At 38.3% G+C, this 24,581-nt stretch overlaps 1 protein-coding gene across 1 annotated transcript in view; it reads right to left on the reverse strand.

Annotated features, from left to right (window-relative positions):
- The window catches only part of LOC148938446 (uncharacterized), a gene marked incomplete at its 3' end in the record, with an annotated part of 49,426 nt that extends 32,017 nt beyond the window's left edge, over positions 1-17,409 (reverse strand). The window contains exon 1 of the mRNA XM_089107785.1: positions 17,368-17,409. The remainder of the gene's footprint in view (positions 1-17,367) is intronic.
- Between the last annotated feature and the right edge of the window lie 7,172 nt (positions 17,410-24,581).

Consider the following 24,581-nt stretch of genomic DNA (forward strand, 5'->3'; position numbering starts at 1 on the left):
TAACAATGCTGAATGTCATTTAAAATGTTTTTCCTTGTTATAAAAATATAATTGTTTTTACTTTTATGAGTAAACTAAATCAAATATTATCAACATTTTGATTACTAAATATCATCATAGGTATGTTAAACTGAAAATGCATTTTCGTTTGTATTTTTTCAGCAAATGACAAATTTTGTTCTGACCTTGTGAAGGCATAGGCGTTTTGCGCCCAACTTATGTTAATTTCTGCTCGTTTTGAGTTTGACTTGGTTAATGATTGTAATTTCTGTTTGTTTTGGGTTTCATTTATTTATCAACGCTGATTTGGGATAGTTTCACACTACGTGGGCTATTTTATGATATTTTTACTCATTTTTTGTTTAATCGAGTTTCTTTAATTTTCTTTGAAAAACTTATTTTGTGGAACAAGTTTTTTTCATTAATTTCTATCTCATTTGTATTTACAAAGTCTATTAAGGGAAAATAAAATAATACCTTAAATTTTTTTCGTTTTATAAGACTTTATAGTTTGACCTGCTATTTGTATGCTGGAGAAAAATTTTCAGCAATTTTTAACAGCATACACCCTTTTAAAATCTGGACACAAATAGTACTGTTTAATTTAGTTTCATAACTCCTCTAGCTGACTTGTAATGGAAAACTTGATACCATTCGCAATGAAAGCTGTACGCTTTCTTTAATAGGTTTTACACATCTTTAGTTTTTGGATGTTGTTAAATTTAAAAGGCAATGACGTCTCAAAAAATCTGAACAATACGCTTTTAGCTGTTCTTGGGATATAATTCAGAAGCCTTATTGAGAATTGGCAGTAAAACAGTGCATTTTGATATAATCTTAAGTAAACATTTAGCTTTTAAACATATAAAAATTTGATTTGAGGAAGACTAAAATCTATTCTATAAATCATATACAACAACTTTCTATATAAACCTTATTTGCCCCCAGGGCATAACTTACAACCCTTGCACTGAGGGCTCAGAGGGGTTTATCATCCTAAAAGACCTAATTTCCAGAACTTTCAACTATGTTGAACAAAATAGATATCTCAAAATTTTGATTGGATGTGTTTGGGAAAATGGTAGGCGTGAGAGGTGCGTCAGTCGCTATCCATCACTTTCAACTATTAAAAAAGGCACTAGCCCATTCAATTTCCAATTGAATGAGCCCTTTTGAAGTTACTACAAGAACGCTTTCAATAAAAACTTTATATGCCCCCAGGGCATAACTTAAAACCTCTGCCCTGAAGGCTGTGGGGGGAGGGGTTGTCATCCTTAAAGACCTAATTTCCAAAACTTTTAACTACGTTGAATAAAACGGATATCTAAAAATTTTGATTGGATATGGTTTGGGAAAAGGTGGGCGATAGGAGGGGGTTATTTGCCCTCAAATCACTTTAACCACTAAAAAGGGTACTAGTCCTTTGAATTTCAAATTAAATGAGTCTTTTTTGAAGTTTCTACAACAAAGATTTCAATAAAAACCTTATATGCCCCCATGGCATAACTTATAATCCTTGCCCTGAGGGTTGTGGGTGATTGTCCTCCTTAAATATATGTTTTCTATCTGGAAATCAACTACCCTGAACAAAATGGCTATCTCAAAATTTTTATTGGATGTGTTTGGGGGAATAATGGACGTGGGGGGGGGGCTAGATCCAATCACTTTCGACTATTAAAAAGGGCACTAGCCCTTTGAATTTCCAGTCGAATGCACTTTTATTGAAGTTTTTAAGACAACGCCTTCTTTAAAAACCTTATATACCTCCAGGGCATAACTTAAAACACTTGCCTTGAGGGAGGTGGGGGAGTGTCCTCCTCAAAAAACATATTTTCTATCTGGAAATCAACTACGCTGAACAAAATGGCTATCTCAAAATTTTGATTGGATGTGTTTGGGGGAATGAAGCGCGTGAGGGGGGGGAGGGGCTAGTTGCACTCAAATCACTTTTGACTATTAAAGAGGGTACTAGCCCTTTGAATTTCCAATCGAATGAGCCTGTTTTGAAGTTTCTACAACAACTCCTGCTATAAAAACCTTATATGCCCCCAGGGCATAACTTAAAACCCTTGCCCTGAGGGTTGTGGGGGAGTGTCCACCTCAAAAACAAATTTTCTATCTGGAAATCAACTATGCTGAACAAAATAGATATCTCAAAATTTTGATTGGATGTGTTTGGGGGAATGATGGGCATGGGTGTGGGGGCTAGTTGCCCTCCAATCATTTTCAACTATTAAAAAGGGTACTAGCGCTTTGAATTTCCAATCAAACGAGCCTGTTTTGAAGTTTCTACAACAACGCCTTCTACAAAAACCTCATATGCCCCCAGGGCATAACACAAAACCCTTGCCCTGAGGGTTGTGGGGGAGTGTCCTCCTCAAAAACATATTTTCTATCTGGAAATCAACTATGCTAAACGAAATGGCTATCTAAAAATTTTGATTGGATGTGTTTGGGGGAATGATGAGCATAGGGGGGGGGGCTAGTTGCCATCCAATCACTTTCAACTATTAAAAAGGGTACTAGCCCTTTGAATTTCCAAACGAATGAGCCTTTTTTGAAGTTTCTCCGACAACGCCTTCTATAAAAACTTTATATGCCCCCAGGGCATAACTTAAAACCCTTGCCCTGAGGGTTGTAGGGGAGTGTCCTCCTCTAAAACATATTTTCTAACAGGAAATCAAGTATGCTGAACAAAATGGCTATCAAAATTTTGATTGGATGTGTTTGGGGGAATGATGGGCGTGGGGGGGGGCTAGTTGCTGTCCAATCACTTTCGACTATTATAAAAGTGTAGAAGCCCTTTGAATTTCAAATCGAATGAACCTTTCTTGAAGTTTCTACAACAACGCCTTCTATAAAAACCTTATATACCCCCAGGGCATAACTTAAAGCCCTTACCCTGAGGGTTGTGGGGAAGTGTCCTCCTCAAAAACATATTTTCTATCTGGAAATCAACTATGCTGGACAAAATGTCAATCTCAAAATTTAGATTGGATGTGTTGGGGGGAATTATGGGCGCGGGGGGGGGGGGGGGGCTAGTTGCCCTCCAATCACTTTTGACTATTAAAAAGGGAACTAGCCCTTTGAATTTCCAACTGAATGAGCCTTTTTTGAAGTTTCTACAACAATGCCTTCTATAAAAACCTTATATGCCCCCAGGGCATAACTTAAAACCCTTGCCCCGAGGGTTGTGGGGCACTGTCCTCCTCAAAAAGATATTTTCTATCTGGAAATCAACTATGCTGAACAAAATGGCTATATCAATATTTTGTTTGGATGTGTTTGGAGGAATGATGGGCGTGGGGGGGGGGGGGCTAGTTAACCGCCAATCACTTTCAACTATTAAAAAATGCACTAGGCCTTTGAATTTCCAATTGAATGAGCCTTTTTTGAAGTTTCTATGACAACGCCTTCTAAAAAAACCTTATATGCCCCCAGGGCATAACTTAAAACCCTTGCCCTGAGGGTTGTGGGGGAGTGTCCTCCAGAAAAAGATGTTTTCTATCTGGAAATCAACTGCACTGAGTAAAATGGCTATCTCAAAATTCTGATTGGATGTGTTTGGGAGAATAATGGGCGTAGAGGGTAGGGCTAGTTGCCCTCCAATCACTTTCGACTATTAAAAAGGGCACTAGTCACTCCAATTTCCAATCAAATGAGCCCTTTTCGAACTTTCTATGACAACTCCTTCTATACAAAGTGCCCGGGTATGAAGAAAAAACAAAAAAACAACACATTGTGCCCACATTGTTCTTTACTTAGGCAGCACTAGCGCGCTGCCTATGAAATGTCAAGCCTTCCAATTGCTTTTGACTATTAAAAATGGCACTCGGCCTTTCGATTTCCAATTGAATGAGCCCTTTTGGAAACAATAACACTTTCTATAAACACCTTATATGCCCCCAGGGCATAAATTATAACCCTTAACCTAAGGTCTGTTAGGGTGGTTGTCATCCTCTAAGACCAAATTTCCAGAACTTTCAACTATTTTAAACAAATTGGCTATATCAAAATTTTGATTGGATGTGTTTCTACAACAAAACTTAATAAAATCTTATATGCCCCCAGGGCATAATTTACCACCTTTGCCAGGAGTGCTGGGGGGGTGTCATTCTTGAAGACTTAATGTTCAGAACTTTCTACTATGTTGAACAAAATAATTATCTGAAAATTTTTTATGGATGTGTGTGGAGGAATTGTGGGCGTAAGAGGGGGGGGGGTTAGTTACCCTCCAATCACTTTTGACTATTAAAAAATGCACTAGCCCTTTGAATTTCCAATCAAATGCCTTTTTTGAAGTTTCTAAGACAACGCCTTCTATAAAAACCTTATATGCCCCCAGGGCATAACTTAAAACCCTTGCCCTGAGGGTTGTTGGGGAGTGTCCTCCACAAAAAGATATTTTCTATTTGGAAATCAATTGTGCTGAACAAAATGACTATCTAAAAATTTTTATGAGATGTATTTGGGGGAATGATGGGCGTGGGGGGATCTATTTGCCCTCCAATCACTTTAGACTATTAAAAAGGGCACTAGCCCTTTGAATTTCCAATCTATTGAGCCATTTTAGAAGTTTCTAAGACAATGCCTTCTATAAAAACCTTATATGCCATTAGGGCATAGTTTAAAACCCTTGCCCCGTGGGTTGTGGGGGAGTGTCCTCCTCAAAAAGATATTTTCTAAATGGAAATCAACTACGCTGAACAAAATGGCTATCTCAAAATTTTGATTGGATGTATTTGGGGGACTGATGGGTGTTGAGGGTGGGGCTAGTTGCCCTCCAATCACTTTCGACTATAAAAAAGGGCAATAGGCACTCCAAATTCCAATCAGATGACCCCTTTTCGAACTTTCTATGACAACACCTTCTATACACAGTGCCCGGGGTTGGAGAAAAAACAAAAAAAAACAACACATTTTTCCCACAGCGTTCTTTACTTAGGCAGCACTCGCATGCTGCCTATGAAATGTCAAGCCTTCCAAGCGCTTTCGACTATTAAAAAGGGTACTAGGCCTTTCGATTTCCAGTCGAATGAGCCCTTTTGGAAACAACAACACTTTCTATAAACACCTTATATGCCTCCAGGGCATAAATTACAACCCTTAACCTAAGGTCTGTTAGGGTGGTTGTCATCCATTAAGACCAAATTTCCAGAACTTTCAACTATGTTAAACAAAATGGCTATATCAAAATTTTGATTGGATGTATTTCTACAACAAAACTTAATAAAATCTTATATGCCCCCAGGGCATAATTTACAACCTTTGCCAGGAGTGCTGGGGGGGGGGTGTCATTCTTGAAGACTTAATTTTCAGAACTTTCTACTATGTTGAACAAAATAATTATATGAAAATTTTGATTGGATGTGTTGGGAGGAAGGGTGGGCGTAAGAGGGGGGGTTAGTTACCCTCCAATCACTTTTGACTATTAAAAAATGCACTAGCCCTTTGAATTTCCAATCAAATGCCTTTTTTGAAGTTTCTATGACAACGCCTTCTATAAAAACCTTATATGCCCCCAGGGCATAACTTAAAACCCTTGCCCTGAGGGTTGTTGGGGAGTGTCCTCCACAAAAAGATATTTTCTATTTGGAAATCAACTGTGCTGAACAAAATGACTATCTCAAAATTTTTATTAGATTTATTTGGGGGAATGATGGGCGTGGGGGATCTATTTGCCCTCCAATCACTTTTGACTATTAAAAAGGGCACTAGCCCTTTGAATTTCCAATCAAATGAGCCTTTTTTGAAGTTTCTATGACAATGCCTTCTATAAAAACCTTATATGCCCTCGGGGCATAGTTTAAAACCCTTGCCCCGTGGGTTGTAGGGGAGTATCCTCCTCAAAAAAACATTTTCTATATGGAAATCAACTATGCTGAACGCCATCTCAAAATTTTGACTGGGTGTGTTTGGGAAAATAATGGGCGAGAGGGTGGGGCTGGTTGACCTCAAATCACTGTCATCAATAAAAAAGGGCAATAGGCCCTCCAAATTCCAATCAAATGAGCCCTTTTCGAACTTTCTATGACAACTCCTTCTATACAAAGTGCCCGGGTATGGAGAAAAAACAACAAAAAAACAACACATTGTGCCCACATTGTTCTTTACTTAGGCAGCACTAGCGCGCTGCCTATGAAATGTCAAGCCTTCCAATTGCTTTTGACTATTAAAAAGGGCACTTGGCCTTTCGATTTCCAATTGAATGAGCCCTTATGGAAACAATAGCACTTTCTATTAGCACCTTATATGCCTCCAGGGCATAAATTACAACCCTTAACCTAAGGTCTGTTAGGGTGATTTGTCATCCATTAAGACCGAATTTCCAGAACTTTCAACTATGTTAAACAAATTGGCTATATCAAAATTTTGATTGGATGTGTTTGGAGGAATTGTGGGCGTAAGAGGGGGGTTAGTTACCCTCCAATCACTTTTGACTATTAAAAAATGCACTAGCCCTTTGAATTTCCAATCAAATGCCTTTTTTGAAGTTTCTATGACAACGCCTTCTATAAAAACCTTATATGCCCACAGGGCATAACTTAAAACCCTTGCCCCGAGGGTTGTTGGGGAGTGTCCTCCACAAAAAGATATTTTCTATCTGGAAATCAATTGTGCTGAACAAAATGGCTATCTCAAAATTTTTATTGGATGTATTTGGGGGAATGATGGGCGTGGGGGGAACTATTTGCCCTCCCATCACTTTTGACTATTAAAAAGGGCACTAGCCCTTTGAATTTCCAATCAAATGAGCCTTTTTTGAAGTTTCTATGACAATGCCTTCTATAAAAACCTTATATGCCCTCGGGGCATAGTTTAAAACCCTTGCCCCATGGGTTGTGGGGGAGTTTCCTCCTCAAAAAGATATTTTCTAAATGGAAATCAACTATGCTGAACAAAATGGCTATCTCAAAATTTTGATTGGATGTGTTTGGGGGAATAATGGGTGTAAGGGGGGGGGGGGGCAAGTTGCCCTCCAATCACTTTCGACTATTAAAAAGGGCACTAGCCACTCCAATTTTCAATCAGATGAGCCCTTTTAGAACTTTCTATGACAACTCCTTCTATACAAAGTGCCCGGGTATGGAGAAAAAACAAAAAAAAAACACATTGTGCCCACATTGTTCTTTACTTAGGCAGCGCTAGCATGCTGCCTATGAAATGTCAAGCCTTCCAATTGCTTTTGACTATTAAAAAGGGCACTTGGCCTTTCGATTTCCAATTGAATGAGCCCTTTTGGAAACAACAGCACTTTCTATTAGCACCTTATATGCCCCCAGGGCATAAATTATAACCCTTAACCTAAGGTCTGTTAGGGTGGCTGTCATCCTCTAAGACCAAATTTCCAGAACTTTCAACTATTTTAAACAAAATGGCTATATCAAAATTTTGATTGGATGTGTTTCTACAACAAAACTTTCAATAAAAATCTTATATGCCCCCAGGGCATAACTTACCACCTTTGCCCTGAGTGCTGGGTGGGGGGGGGTGTTATTCTTGAAGACTCAGTTTTCAGAACTTTCTACTATGTTGAACAAAATAATTATCTGAAAATTTTGATTGCATGTGTTTGGAGGAAATGTGGGCGTAGGAGGGGGGTTAGTTACCCTCCAATCATTTTTGACTATTACAAAAGCACTAGCCCTATAAATTTCCAATTGAATGAGCCCCTTTTGAAGTTTTACAGCAACTCTATCCATAAAAACCTTATATGCCCCCAGGGCAGAACTTACAACCTTTGCCCATGGGGCTCTGGGGGGTTTGTCATCCTTAAACACATAATTTCAAGAACTTTCAACTACATTGAACAGAATCGCTATCTCTAAAGTTTGATTGAATGTTTTTGGGGAAATGGTGGGCATAAGAGGGGAGTTGATTACTCTCCACTCACTTTCAACTATTAAAAAGGGCAATTTCAATTTCCAATCAAATGGGCCTTTTTTGAAATTTCTATAACAACTTTCTATGCCCCCAGGGCATAACTTACAACCCTTGCACTGAGGGGTTTATCATCCTAAAAGACCTAATTTCAAGAACTTTCAACTATGTTGAACAAAATGGATATCTCAAAATTTTGATTGGATGTGTTTGGGATAATGGTGGGCGTGAGAGGCACAATAGTTGCTCTCTAATCACTTTCAACTATTAAAAAAGGCACTAGCCCTTTCAATTTTCAGTTGAATGAGCACGTTTGAAGTTTCTTCGCTGTCAATAACAAACTTATATGCCCTCACGGCATAACTTACAACCCTTGCCCTGAGGGCCGTGTGGGGGGGGATGGGTTGTCATCCTTAAAGACCTAAATTCCAAAACTTTCAACTATATTGAATAAAATGGCTATCTAAAATATTTATTGGATGTGTTTGGGGAAAAGATGGACATGAGAGGGGGGTTACTTACCCCCAATCACATTCGACTATTAAAAAGGGCACTAGCCCTTTGAATTTATTATCAAATGAGCCCTACAACAAAGAATTTGAAGAAGTTTCTACAACAAAGAATTCAATACAAACCTTGTATGCCCCCAGGGCATAACTTATAACCCTTGCCCTGAAGACCATTGAGAGAGTGTCCTGCTCAAAGGTATAATTTCCTGAACTTTGAACTACATGGAACAAAATGGCTATCTCAAAATCTTTATTGGATGTGTTTGGGGAAATGGTGGGCGTGGAAGGGGTGTTGAATGTTTTCCAATCACTTTTGACTATTAAAAAGGGCACTGGCCATTTCAATTTCCAATCAAAAGAGCACTTTTTGAAGTTTCTATGACAACAGTTTATATAAAAACCTTATATGCCCCCTAGACATAATTTACTCCTCAAAGACCTAATTTCCAGAACTTAAAGCTGTGTTGAATAAAATGGCTATCTAAAAGTTTTGATTAGATGTGTTTGGGGAAAAGGTGGGCATGAGAGGCAGGTTAGTTGCCCTCTAATCACTTTCAACTATTAAAAAGGGCACTAGCCCTTTGAATTTCCAATCAAATGAGCCTTTTTTGAAGTTTCTACAACAATGCATTCTATAAAAAAAAAACCTTTGGTTGATACCTGGTAACCTTTGGTTGATACATTCTCTACTCTTCCTAAAGCACAAATATTCTTTTCTTAAAAACTTATCCATGCCATCTCCAAGTCTAAAATGCATCATTGTTTTAAGTAATTTGCTATCTACAGATACCAGCTTAATACCTCTATAATCACCACACTGACTCTTGCCATCTTTGTTTTACAGGGGTTTAATTAGTTTTCTAAAATTGCTAGGTACTCCCCCCTTTTTAAAAACTACTCAATAATCTTCAGTAACTTATCTCTAACCTCATCACCACCATATTAAAAAAAAACTCATTTACCACACAATCAGCACCTATAGACTTATTTTTTTTATCTTTTTTAGTACAATGACTAAGTCTTCTGAACAAAATAAATCTTCCTTGATATCCTAAGTGAACTTTTTCATTCTTTTCTATATTAGCAGATTCTCAAAATATTTGCCCATCTCTCTTTTACCCTGTCCTTATTGCTAATTGTGGCCCTGTTCCTATTTTTAATAGGGACAAGTCCAGATTGACTATTCTCTCTCAACTTATCAACATGTAAATACAACATTTTACTATAATGCTATTCTGCCTATCTCTCTTTAAAATTTTCTTTTCATGTCTCTTTAACTCAATCCTTATTACTAAGTGTAGCCCTGTTCTATTTTTTAACTGGAAAAACTCAAGACAGACTATTCCCTTTCAATTTATTAACATTCCAGTAAAATATTTTACTGTCTGGCTGCATCTTCCAGATTTTCAGCAATTTTAAGTAAATTTGTAATTCACAATATAATTTAGCTAAGATTAAAGTAAACACATAACTTGAGCCCTTTTTTTATGCTCTTTGTATAACTCAATGATTGTTTCAGGGATATGCTATATTTTGAGGTCTTTAAGGGATAAAAGGGCTCAAAACAGCCAATAATAATCAAAAGTTTTAAAATGTCATTCTAAAAAACTGGTTAGTGAGAAGAAATTGTTGCTGATTCAGAAATGGCAATTACTATTATTAGGATTCAATGGATATATTGGCTGGCCAATATTATTATCAGCTATTAGGAAAAAAATTGGGCAATATTTTTTTATGTGCAACTTATCCAGAAGACAGCACCTGATTTTCTCAGGTAATTTTGCTTGTCCAGTTCTTGGGCATGGAGCCACCAGCTCAGTATGACCATGTGGGAGAGAGCAGCAGAGGTGATTCAAATGAAGTCAAAGTATATTTGCTGTCAATACTAAGCTTAACTGTTAAATAAGCAATAACATAAATGTGTCCCTGCCCCCCTGTTTTATTTAGCATAAGCTTTAGGTGTACCTTATGATCATGCAACTCCTGAACTGTATTTATGAAAAAAAATATAAAACAAAATGAAAACAACAGAAGGCTACTGACAACAAATCAGTAGTTGCAGAGTGCATAACTTAATAGACTCCTAGAGTGCACCAAGATAACATGAGACTGCCAATCATACCAAAAATAGGTATGTTGGTTTTGTGCAATCTTTTCTAAATAAATCTTTTCTGCATTATTTAGAATACACAGTAAACTATTGAGACTGTTCTTTGAACAATTATGTTGGCTATCAGCCTTTGCTTTTGTTTTATATTGGTACCCTAAAATATATATTGGACCCCAAAAATCTATATTAGCCAGGCCTTAATTATTATTTTCATTAATCTAAAAACTAAAATGTTAATATGGAAACAAATTTGCAGAAGTTTTTAAAAAGAGCCAGAAACCCTCAAAAACAATATCAGTTTTTTCTGTGATGTCAGTTTCAAGAGATTATAGGCTTTCCTTAAAAGTTCTTTGAATTTGAATTCAAATAACATTTAACTTTTTAGCCAAAAGGAAAATAACAATGATCATTCCTGGATCAGCTACAAACGGCAATTTTTTCTCACTAGACAGTTTTTTATAAACATGTTTTAAACTGTTGGTTAGTACAGACTGTTTTATCTTTTGGGACCCTATCAAGGGCTCAAAATGTAATTTATCCTATTAAAAAATATTACCTTAAATTACCTTAAATCGCACTTGCTAGCGATATGGACGAGTCCAGTGTACGCCAGTTAGTGATGATAGGGCCGCGGGACATCAGCTTCATCCCATTGCGTGAGCCATAGTTTAGTTTTCCATTCCTTATCGAGATTGGCTTTGAAACTGTCAATGGATGGTGAACTCACTGTCGTTTTTCTAAGATAGGTCCAGAGGCTTATGATGCGGTTGGAGAATAAATGGTTACTCTTACTTGTATTATCACACTTCCAAAAAATCTTAGTTGAATGACCCCTGGTTCTTGACAACTGGGCAGGCTAAAAGAGGTCCTTGTTGTCAGACTTGAGCAGTTTGTAGGTCATTATCATATCACCTCTTTGCCGACAGTATATCAGAGTTGGTAGCTTGAGGCTCTGCAGTCGGCATTCATACTCTTTGTCTCTGAGCCCCTTTATGCATTTTGACACCTGTCTTTGGACAGACTCGAGAGCCATCTGGTCTGTTTTATTAATTGGCGTGGCAACACACATTCCAAATTCTAATCTCGGTCTCACCAGGCTCTTGTAAAGTTTTGTGATTATTGCAGGGGATCTACTTGTCATTGTACGTTTGATGAGACCAAGAGTTTGGTTTGCCTTTGCTACTGCAGCTCGGGTGTGGCAGTTGAAATTAAGGTCTTTGTCAACAACAACCCCCAGATCTCTTTCAGAGGGACTCTCAGAGAGTGACTGTCTCACACCGGCATTTGCTCACATCGAGTATTGCCATCAGGGGTTATTTCTTCCAAAATGGAGAACCTTGCACTTTTCGACATTAAACTTGAGCCTCCATATCTTGGCCCATTCGCCAAAGCTGTCAAGATCTGACGGTATTGAGGTCACACCTTGCTGAGTTCCGACAGGACCAATGGGCTTCGAGTCGTCGGCGTACAGGCTAAGCTTGCTTGTAACGGTTCTTGGAGCGTCATTAATATATACATTGAAGAGTGTAGGTCCCAAAACTGTTCCTTGAGGAACCCCGCTTAAGACCTCAGCTATTTTGGAGTAGTAAGCTCTGCCACCTTCACCAAAAACTCTGACCTGCTGCTTTCTTCCCTTTAGGAAAGACGTGATCCAGTCCACCTCTCCCTCTTGAAGTCCAAGTGCCATCAGTTTCAAATGAAGCCTTTGATGGCAGACTTTATTAAAGGCTTTAGCAAAGTCTAGGAAGACTCTATCCACTGGGAGACCTTGGTCGAGGAGCTCAGTTATGTAATTATATAAGTCAATCAGATTGGTTTTGACTGATCTGCCTGATTGGAAACCATTTTGTTGTTTTGATAGATGGTTATTTGTGATCAAATGTCTAAGAATGGCAGTGTTGACAATACCCTCTAGGATTTTCCCAACAGCAGACATAATACTGATTGGCCGATAACTGCAAGCTTTGCTCTTATCTCCTCCTTTATGTATTGGCGAGATATGGGCTACTTTCCAGTCCATTGGTATGACTTTAGTGTCAATAGATTTCTGGAAGAGTCTTGAGAGGGGTATTGCTAGTTGGGAATGAGCTTCCTTTAAGAGTCGTGGATGTATGCCATCAGGCCCAACAGACTTATTTGGATTAAGCTTTTTAAGCCGACATTCGAGCTCAGCCTGATCCACTCTTATTGGTTATATTTGAGTGGTGATTTCGTAGCATGGTGGGGTTGGCAGGGGGGCTTTGTCTGCGGGTGTGAAGACTGATGTAAACTGGTGGTTCAAGGCATCAGCAATTTCTTGGGGGTCGTTTGACTGGGCTCCATTACAAACCAGCTCCGAAACCGTGTGTCTACCAGGCTTATGTGCTGAGGCATATTTCCAGAACTTCTTGGGATTGGTTTTTGAGGTTGCTGCGATGGCCTCCTTGTATTTATCTATCAGTTCTCTGGACAGGGCTCGAACTTTGTTCCTTGCGGCTTTGAACTTTACCAGGTTGTCCATTCTGTGGGGGTCCTGATTTATGAGCTTCAACAGTTTCTTCTTCTTGTTCCTTGCACTTTTCATTTCTCTGGTCATAAAGGGAAGAGTTTTCGGTTTTCGTCTCCACGTGGTAGTTGTATTTCTACTGACGGTGTCTAACAACATATTGTTCATTTTCTCCCACGTGTCCTCTACCTCCATCGTTTTGACAAATGACCAATCGCACTGACAGAGTTCACGCCTGATTTCATTATAGTTTGTATACACATGTCTGGTTAGATTTGATGTCTGTGGGTACAATCAAAATCTGCTTTTTATAGCTATGTGATCACTATTTCCAAATGGGGGTTGCAATTCTATATCAATGAGTGACTCAGGATCATTTACCAAAACGAGATCAAGGAGTGAAGGATTCTGTCCCTCTCGATATCTGGTCGGGAATGTCACTGCCAGGAACAGCGAGTTTGCTTCTAAGCAGTCAAGAAAAGACTGCGTAACTGCGTTACTTGTGTGGCCGTACCCCTCAGTCCACTCAATCATAGGTAAGTTACAGTCGCCGACTATGACTAGATTCTTACACTTTTGAGCAGCACCATCAATAGACCGGCACATAGCCGAGAGTGAGTTCTCCAGACTTGTTAGGGTGGGACTTCTGTAAAAACAACCAAGTATAATGGGACCCCCAGGTAGGTTAATAGATATCAAAATTTGTTCTACAAATGGCTCATATTCTGACTTGATATCAATAGTGCCTACCTGAATCATTTCTCGTACATATATGGCTATTCTTCTGCCACCATCCGTTAATAAGTTTGTCATCAGTCTGTATCCGGAAATCTGTATCTGGGATTCTGTCAGGGGTAGGGAGGTTCGCTTTGGTTTAATCTCACAGAACGCATAAATATCAGCCTCATTTGCGGAGAGGACACATCTGACCTCCTGAAATTTCGAGGTTAGGCAATCAATATTGCTAAACACCACACTAAGTCCAGTAATTTTCTTGCAATGACTGTTGCCTGCATCTGTACTAAGTCCATAAGAAGACATAGAAGTCTCTGGGTTTGCATCACTATAATTATCACTTGTATACACTGTATTTTGAAAATCACTACCATCTAACTGACTATTTACATAAGTTACTTCACTTGGTATATCTTCTAGAGTTCCAGTGCAGCCGGCGGGACTACACGAGTCAGCACGTTTTTTGGCACTATAGCGTTGCCTCGGATAACCAAATTGGTTTCGCCTTGTGCTCGTTTAGCCCACAACTCCTCGTATAATTTTGCTCTTTTCTCGCAGTCAGTCTTTGAGACATCATTATGGAACTGGATCGTATCTGACCTTTTTCTTTCATAAGACTTTTGAAGGATTTGTTTCTTAGTCTTAAAATCAGGGACCAAGAACATTATAGGAACAGGCTTGTTTCCGGTGCTGGTGGTTGCAGCTTGTCCTTGGGTTTGCACATTACTCAGACGACAGACATTTGAGATGCTCACATTTGGCAGCCCATAATCACTCGCAAGGTATCTCTTGATGTACAGTTCATCACTTGTCTGAGGGGGGACACCAAAGACAACAATATTAAGCTTTTGGCGCTGCCGGTCCCTTTCGTCTGCAATCACGTGTCTAACTTTAGTTTCAAGCTGCACCTCAAGATCATTTTTCAATGTCTAAATCTCCGACTCGACCAATCTCTGAACTGCTGCCTGGTCAAATGAGGTGCACTGTTCGATAGTAGCCAACCAACTTTCAACACCACTAAAGTGGTTATCGATATCAGTGGTTAGCTGGTCTCTTAGTTCGGCAAACGCTTCTTTCACTGCATCCTTAACTTTAGTGTCCAGTTCCTTTACAGCACTAAGAGCAGACCGGAATGGTTCGAGATTCTTATCCATGTTCTTCTGAATATCGTTCAAAGATGCCCCACTTGCCACTTGAGGATTACTTTTGCAAAGTGGGCATTTCCACTCACAGCCAACTCGTCGCATCATTATAGTCAGTAGATAGTACTCTGCCTCTGACATTTCTAGATAGTCAATGCATATCCAGAGGCCACAGCCATCACAGTTCATAGCACATGAATCCTCATGCAAGTTCTCATCACATGTTGCGCACGTATTGGTCCCTTTTTTTGGGCTCTCGCAACGTCTCTTTGGCCGCATCGCGCTGGCAACGCTGTTCTAATTTGTTATGAGTCGGCAACACTGCTTCACGCAAGCTAGATATTTATGATGTTTAAAATGTCCAGAAATACTTTGATGGTGAGTTTAACTTTTAAATTAACCTTAGTCTATCCTTGAATGTCACTTTTTGATGGAGTAGGCTCACTTCGTCCGTGTTAATTTTTCACTTGACAATATTCAAGGTAGACAGAATGTGGGAAGTGCAATACTCAAATCACCTATTCCCAGCAGTTTAAGGATTCAAATCCCGCTGGTACCAATTCGGCCTCTTGTTTGTTTTCTATTGCTCCCTTCTGCACAAATTATCCACCAAAAATACACAAAAACGGACGAGCCAACGCAATCAATGGTATTTTAGTATTTAGCTGTGATATTGAATTGTGAAAGAGCATAAAAAAGGCATCAAGTGATGTATTTACATTCATCCTTGCTAAATTATATTGTCAACTAGCCTATAATTTTACCTAATTTTATCTATGGCCTCTAGGCCATGGGCGCCCATATGGGGGGCGGGGGGGGGGGCTCCCGCCCCCCCAGGCGGAATGGTGTTGCCTTATTTTTATATTTTTGTTCTGAGATTTCTATTATATAGTATTAAAAGTGCCAATTAGACGAGGTTTGCCCCCCCTGGAATTCAGCTTATGGGCACCGATGCTCTAGGCCACTTTACACCTCCTTAACTCATATACTTTCTTTGCTTTCTTTATATTCTTCTATTTTTTATATGATTTATCACTCAAATAGTTTTTGTACAAGCCCCTCCTCCTATCTATTAAACATAAAGCATCTTCACTAACATTCATAGCAGTGTTTCTTTCCTAATACATTATCAGCAACTTCAAACACTATTGCCCTACAATTATTGCATCTATCTTCAGCATTGTCATGTTTAAAACTCTCCAGCTTAATATTCAACTAGGCCTATTCCTGGAGAGTTTCTCTCAAATTCTCATCTTGGAGTTAGGCTAGCTGGTAAATTTCTAGGTTGCCCTATAATTTAGCTAGGCTGAAAGTGAAAACATCATTTGATGCCTTTTGTATTCTCTTTCATAATTCAATAATCCCTTCTGGGGCTAGGTGCATCTTGAGCCCTTAAAGGGGCCCCAAAAGGTATTTCATTTTTGTAACCATGGAAAGAAGTTATAGCCTAACCTGCAAAATACTTGATTTTTAATTCAAACCATTTTCCTACTGTTTCAAGTTTTTCAAATGCTGTCAACAAAAATAGTGTTGAATTTTGCAATTCAAAACTTTGCCACCAATAGGCTAATTCAGGGTGGCCTATGTAGGCCTATTTGCATAGGGTAAAACACCCAGTACTCGGCCATCTGCCTATTCTTGGACAGAATGTAACTAACAGGGAACCTACCTCTAGGCTAATGTGCTTAGAAAGTTTTTATACATAGCTGGTTCCCCTGTTAGTTAACTAACAGGTTATGTAGGGAAAATACTGTTTTCATCTTCTTTGTTATAATTTCTTAGATCACACTGCCTTTCCATTAGCAATTGAAGTAAAATTTAAATATAAAATAACAGGGAAAACTTGTATATCTAACTGTGTAACTAACAGGTTCCCTGTTAGTTACATTCTGCCTGAGAATAGGAAGGTGGCCGACTACTGGGTGTCTTACCCTATTAATGGGGTGGAGGGGTAAAGTTCATGGTAAATATGCAGTGGGCCATATAATTTAGCTAGGATGAAAGTGAAAACATCATTTGATGCTTTTTATGCTCTTTCATATTTCATATGAAATAGGCTACCTTTGGGGCCCTTATAAGGGCTCAAGATGCAATTAGTCCCATCAGCAATTACTGAATTATGAAAGAGTATAAAAAAGCAATCAAAAAATGTTTTCACTTTCATAAAAGCTAGCCTAAATTATTAACCTAGAAATTTACCAGCTAGCTTAGCCTAGTTACCCTTTCTAAATTTCATCACACTATTAAATTATGATTTTATTCAGAATAAGAAGTTAAAGACACACTGAGCGGTAAGTTCATCTTTTATCTAGGGAATTAGTTGAGGAAGGAACAATTATAGGCTAGCCTGCAAAATACATATAACATAGGCCTAGCATAATAGCCTATGCATACCTAAGCCAATATTTTTCAGTCTTATAATATTGTCAGTTTACTCCTCTTTGGGGGATATGAAGACAATTAACGACCTCCAAATAGTAAATTTACATCCTAGTCTAGTCTTGCCTGAGAATTTTTTGCTTGCTATTTTTGGTTCGTCTACTGCTTCCATACAAGCAAGTTGCGAAAAATAGGATAACATTGCATGCAATAACGCAGCTCAAGTATCAACAGCGTTGCCTATATTAGTAGAATTAAACTCGCCGACAGTTGTGTTAATTTCTTTTGCTTAGAACTGGGAAAGAGTTTTATACACAGATAAAATGTATGTAAAACTAATGTCTAACTGAATTTTTTTTTAGTAATAATCAAGTTGGTGCTTTTTCTTGCCTATCCTCAGTTTCTCAGGCTTTTATCACGCTGTAACGTCATCATATATAGCCAAACGGCACCCCGATACCCAACCCTTTTTACAATTTGAAGATAGGGTACGTACATATCTGTGTCATATACTTTTTGACTATGGCTCTGTAGCAAGACCGACTTAAATTGACCCAATATAAAGCAAAAGCATCTCCCAAGATGTATTACAGAATAGCTGTTTTACATATATTCTAAATAGTTGCCCTTTTCCAAAAGTTTCTCCTCACTACTAAACGCACGCCATCTCCAGTAGATTCCGACATCGTGCCGATTTATTAGTGGTATGCCGTTGATAAAAGACCCATATGCATGTAGAAAACTTTCGGTGGCATGCCGGCAACCCACTCTGGCACCTTCGGCTCAGTGACGCGCCGCCTATCTATTTACATTTAGCCTAATGTTTTATAGTAATTTGTTGATTTTGTTGCGCTAAGTAAGCTAATGTGCCAGATTTCTTTGAAAAAGTCTATGCACAGTAAGTTCTAACCAGAAAATGAGGTTAAGAGCTAACAGACAGAGTAGGCAGAGATAATTCAAAGGAGAATAGGGGGACTAGGCAGCAGTCCTCTTGATTTCCATCACTGGCAGCAGTCTTCTTAATTTTTTGCACCATAGTTTGAAATATTATTTTGAAAAAGACTTACTTTTTCCTGATTCAAAGCATATAAAATTCGGGAAGTTTAATCTTACCCATCAAAAGCTGCGAGCCCTAGAAAATTTTGTGATTTTCGAAACAGGGAGAAAACATCCCAATAAAATAAAAGTACCTCAATAAAAATCACACCGTCAAGTTCACCGTATCTCACTGAAGAGTTCTCGATCTCCAGAAAAATTACAGCGAAAATTTCGAATTTTGTACATTGTTGCAAGAAGAATCATCACGGATTCGTGTTTACTGCTTTTTTCCCAAGGGATAATTTTATCAATCTAATGGCCCTAAAAGATTAGGAAAGGCCTCATTTAAGCTTATATTAGAATTTCTTAAATGACAAAAAGAAAGGAGGGCTACAATCCCCCTTTGCGAAGAATATTTCAATCGGAGAAGATGAATTTACGGTAAAAATTTCCATGGAGGGGGATTTCTAGCATGATTTCCGAAACAATCAGAAATAAAAAAATGAGTATTTTTCAAATAAAAGTAGGCTAGGGAAAACTTCCAGGCAGAACTGTCCAAAGAAATTTCCCTGTGCAGTTTTCAGCGAGGCTAGAATTATCTGGAGGAGTTTCACAAAGGGAATTTTACACGGGAGTCGCTATCCATTGAGAAATTTTTCACCAGGGAGTGGGCTTTCCATATAGAGGGAAGTAGATTTCCTGTCATTATTTGAAAAACAATCAGAATTAGGTTGTTTTTATCAACTGAAAGTAGGAAGCAACATTAAAACTTGAAACAAACATTAATTATTCCGTATTGGCAAGCTATCTCCTCCTTAATACATTGCTCTTTTTGCAAAAGTTTGACTTTTTGTCCTATTTCTTTAAGAACGACTCCTGGAAAACAGAAGCTTGTCAATTAGAATAAGAAACATTTTTAAAGTAGTAAAATCTTTAGTGTGAAGAGCGAGGGATTGAGGAGGAGGGATAGACCTACTCACATACGGAACAATTTCTGTTTATTTTAAGCTATAACGTTGCTTCTAACTTACAGCTGAAAAAACTTGTCAATTAGAATAAGAAACATTTTTAAAGTATTAAAATCTTTAGTGTGAAGAGTGAGGGATTGAGGGGGGGGATAGACCTACTCACATACGGAACAATTTCTGTTTATTTTAAGCTATAACGTTGCTTCTAACTTACAGCTGAAAAAACTTGTTTTTTGTTTATTTACTTTTAGTATTTATCTTATGTCATTACCCGAAATTTATCATTGCATATTTAAACATTTGAAATTAAAAAGATTACATAGTTCTTTTTCCATAAACTTTATCTTGCCTCACAATAATATAAAACGACTTCACAATGTCATGTATTAACAAAATACTTTAAGTGATTATAACTACGACTGTATTGAATGAGCCACAACATTCTTACTTTGTCTCAAACGGTATATTAAAACCTGTAGGGGGGGGGGGTGGTTAATAACTCCAATCGTTACTTATTTTTTTGCAGATGTAAATTTTAGCTCAGATCAACATTTCTGAGTTAAAAATATTTCTAAGAAGCCGCGAGTTGAAAGTATGTTCATGTTTTACCAGAGTTGAAGAACAGTAAATGCGAGCTTACAGAGTACTGAATAGGATGTCAAGAGGCTGTCCAAATTTACAGAGAGTATTATTCAAACAAAAAGTGGTATATATTAAGGGAAGAAAATTTTGTTTCATGATATTTTGGGACTTTATCTCCGGGCTTGATTAAACCCTTTGGTACAACCCCGTCAGCACTGCCAAATTGTTACAATAGATCCGCTACAACCAGTGTACATAGCTTGATATGTTGATGTCCAATTACTATATACAGGATATCAACGTCTTATCAGTCACGTAAAACCCAGATTTTTAGGATTGGTAACAAACTTGGCCTACATTATAGGTAAAAAAAGAAACAAATGATGAAAAAAAAAGAAACAAAGCAAAAGAAACAACAAAGAAACGAAAAAATACTGAAAACGAATTGTATTAAAGATATTTTCTTTTGTACTTAATACTGAAAATAAACATTAAAATTACAGTAAAGTTTTGAACTGATGAGATTTCAGCAATTAATATCATTACACATCAAATATTCAGTTTAATTTATTAGTTCTTTCTAAAATTGTTCAAGACCCCTAAAATTGTCCCCTTCCTTAACTCTAAAAACCTAAAGCCAACTGCGTCATTGGCGCTTCACTGAAAAAGAATTATATTACAAATATTTTCTTTTCCAGTTCTTACACTATTGAAAATGAAAATGAAATTACAGTGAAATAAATTCTTGAATTGATGGATCTTTCAATAATTAATGCCATTATATATCAAATATTCAATTTCATTTTGTTTATACTTTCCAAAACTGTTAAAGACACATATAGTTTTCAGTAAAGTGCCATGACGCAGTAGGTTTTACACTTTTACAGTGAGAGGAGGCGATACCCAAACTTTTGCTTGTATTGATTTTTGTTCGTTTCAAGCTTGATTTTCATATTCAATTTAAAATTCACTCGTTTTAAGATATATTTATCCGTTTACATTAGTATCTATTGTAAATTTGTTTGCATTGATTCTTTATTTAATTTCTGTTCGTTTTGAGTTTCATTTATACTTCAATAGCAAAATATTGTTTTTCGTTTTAAGCTTAATTTGCATATTCCGATTTAAGCATTACTCGCCTTAAGTTTATTTATTCGTTTACTTGTTTGTATGATTTTTTGTTATGAACGTTCGTCTAACTTCTTTTCGTTTTGTGTTTCATTTAATCTTTAACAGTAATTTCTGGTCGTTTTGAGTTGGAATTTTTAAAGGTATTTTTATATGCTGATCTTAGGTTTAAAATTGCCATTACTTTTCTTTGAAAAACTTCTTTTTTGGAAAGTTTTTTTTTAATTAGGCCTAATTTTTGTTTGTTTTTGATTGCAAAAAGTTTCAAGTTTTTCAAAATATATTATTTCAGAATAAATTTTTTTTTCAAAATCAAATGTTCATCAAAGTTTCAAAACTAGTATCAAAGTAACAATATCAAAGTAGAAAAAAATGGGTTTGTACCCACCTCGGGGTTTTTATTATCTGATACTTGAACTATTTTTAACAAAATGGCTATCTCAAAATTTGTATCGCATGGGTTTAGGGGAAGAGGGCGTGGGGGGAGCACTAATTGCTCCTAGATCTCCTTTGACTCTTAAAAAGTCAATTACAACTTTCCATTTTCAATTAAATGAGCCGTCTATGAAGTTTATACGAGCATCCCTTCTATAAGAACCATATATGCACCCAGGGCATAACTTACAACCCCTATCCGCGGACCCGGGTGGGGGGGGGAGGAGGGGGTTGTCGACCCCGGAGTTTTTGTTTTCTGAACTTTTAACTATTTTTAACAAATCTCAAAGTTTTTATATGATGCATTTAGGGCGTGGAGGGGGGGGGGCTAGTTGCCCTCCGATCTCTTTTGAGTCTTAAAAACTCAGCTAGAACTTTCAAGCTCCAATGAAATGTGCCCTCTCTGAAGTTTATACGAGCAGCCCTTCAATAACAACTATATATGCCCCCAATACTTACAAAGCGTGCCTCCGGGTCCTGGGGGTCGCGTCGACACAGGAGTTTTTCTTATCTGACGTCTGAACTATTTTTAATGAAATGGGTATTTTAAAATATTTATCGGATAGGCTTCGGGAAAAAAGGGTGGTTGGGGGGGCTAGTGTCCCTGGGATATTTTCTGACTCTTAAAAAGTGAACTAGAACTTTCAATTTCTATTTAAATGAGCCCTATCTGAAGTTTATAAGAGCATCCCTTTCGTTAGAACCATAGACGGGCCCAGGACAACACTTACAATGCCTAACCCCCGGGCCTGGGGGGTTTTGTTGATACCAGAGGTTTTGTTATCAAATTTTTGAACAATTTTAAATAACTGGCTATCTCAAAATTTGTAGCGGATGGGTTTGGGGGCGTGGGGTGAGGCTACTTGTCCTTAAATCTTTTCACTCTCAAAAAGTGAACTAGAACTTTCAATTTCCAATCAAATGATCCCTCTTTGGAGTTCAGACGAACATCCCTTTCATAAGAACCATACAAGCCTTTAGGGCATAACATAGAACGCCTTTCCCTGGGCCCTGGAGGGTTGTATTGGAACCGAAGTTTTTCTTATCCGACCTTTGAACTATTTTTTTTAAACAAAAAGTCTATCTCAAAGTTATCATCAGATGGGTTTGGAAAAAGAAGGCGATGGGGGGGGGCTAGCTGCCCTCGGATCTCTTTTGACCACTGAAAAGTGAACTCGAACTTTCGATTTTCAATCAAATAAGCCCTCTCTGAAGTTTATACGAGCATCCCTTTCATAAGAACCATATTTGCCCCAGGGTATAACTTACAACGCCGGCCCCTGGACCCTGGGGGGGGTGGGGTTGTGTTGACACCTGAGTTTTTGTAATCTGACTTTTGAACAATTTTTAACTTAATGGCTAGTTTTTTATAGGATGCATTTGGAAAAACAGGGGAGTGGGGGGAGGGGCTTCTAGTTGCCCTCCAATCTCTTTTGAGTCTCGAAAACTGAACTAGAACTTTCAATTTCCAATCACATAAGGCCTCTCTGAAGTTTTTACGAGCATCCCTTCCATAAGAACCATATATTCCCCCAGGGCATAACTTACACCGCCTGCCAACGGGCCCTGGGGGATTGTGTCAATACCGGGGTTTTCGTTATATGGTCCTTGAACTTTTTAAAAAAAAAATGTGCAATCTCAAAGTTCTTATCAGATGGGTTTGAGAAAAAAAAGCGCGGAGGGGGGGACTAGTTGCCCTCCAATCTCTTTTGACTCTCAAAAACTGAACTAGAACTTTCAATTTCCGATCAAATGAGGCCTCTCTGAATTTTTTACGAGCATCCCTTCCATGAGAACCATGTATTCTTCCAGGGCATAACTTACACCACCTGCCCCCAGGCCCTGGGGGATTGTGTTGACTCAAGAGTTTTTGTTATATGATCTTTGAACTATTTTTAACATCTAACAATTTTATCAGACTCATTTGGGAAAAAAGGCATGGGAGGGGACTGGTTACCCTACGATATCTTTTGACGCTTAAAAAGTGAGCTAGAACTTTCAATCATAGAAAGTGCGCTAGCGCTGCCTAATTAAAGAACGATGTGGGCACAATATGTTTTTTTTTCTCCGCCCGGGCACTTCGTATCGAATGAGTTGTCGTAGAAACTTTGAAAAGGACTCATTCGATTGGAAATTGGAGTGGCTAGTCCCCTTTTTAATAGTCGAAAGTGATTGGAGGGCAACTAGCCCCCCCCCCCCACGCCCCTCAGTGCCCCAGACACAACCAATCAACATTTTGATATTGCCCTTTTGTTAAGCGTAATTGAATTCCAGAAAGAAAATATCTTTTTGAGGATGACACTCCCTCACAAACCTCGAGGCCAGGGTTTTAAGTTATGCCCTGGGGGCATATAAGGTTTTTATAGAAGGCGTTGTCGTAAAAACTTCAAAAAAGGCTCATTCGATCACAAATTCAAAGGGATAGTGCCCTTTTTAATAGTCGAAAGTGACTGGAGGGCAACTAGCCCCCCCCCCACGTCCATCATTCCCCAAAACACATCCAATCAAAATTTTGAGATAATCATTTTGTTCAGCGTAGCTGATTTCCAGGTAGATAATATCTTTTTGAGGAGGACACTCCACCACAACCCTAGGGGCAAGGGTTTTAAGTTATGCCCTGAGGGCATATAAGGCTTTTATAGAAGGCGTTGTCGTAGAAACTTCAAAAAAGGCTCATTCGATTGGACATTCAAAGGGTTAGTACCCTTTTTAATAGTCAAAATTTATTGGAGGGCAACTAGCCCCCCCCCCCTCACGCCCATGATTCCCCCAAACACATCCAATCAACATTTTGAGATAGCCATTTTGATCAGCGTACTTGATTTCCAGATAGAAAAAATCTTTTTGAGGAGGACACTCCCACACAACCTTCGAGGCACGGGTTTTAAGTTATGCCCTGGGGGCATATAAGGTTTTTATAGAAGGCGTTGTCGTAGAAACTTAAAAAACGGCTCATTCGATTGGAAATTCAAACGGCTAGTGCCCGTTTTAATAGTCAAAAGTGAATAGAGGGCAACTAGCCCCCCCCCACCACGCACATCATTGCCCCAGACACATCCAATCAAAATTTGGAGATAGCCATTTTGTTCAGCGTAGTTGAATTCCATATAGAAAATATCTTTTTGAGGAGGACACTCCCTCACAACCCTCGAGGCAAGGGTTTTAAGTTATGCCCTGGGGGCATATAAG

Source organism: Artemia sp. Qi Xiang Cuo, unplaced genomic scaffold (genome assembly GCF_049724085.1).
Source record: "Artemia sp. Qi Xiang Cuo unplaced genomic scaffold, ASM4972408v1 HiC_scaffold_3279, whole genome shotgun sequence".
Taxonomy (NCBI): Eukaryota; Metazoa; Arthropoda; class Branchiopoda; order Anostraca; family Artemiidae; genus Artemia; species Artemia sp. Qi Xiang Cuo.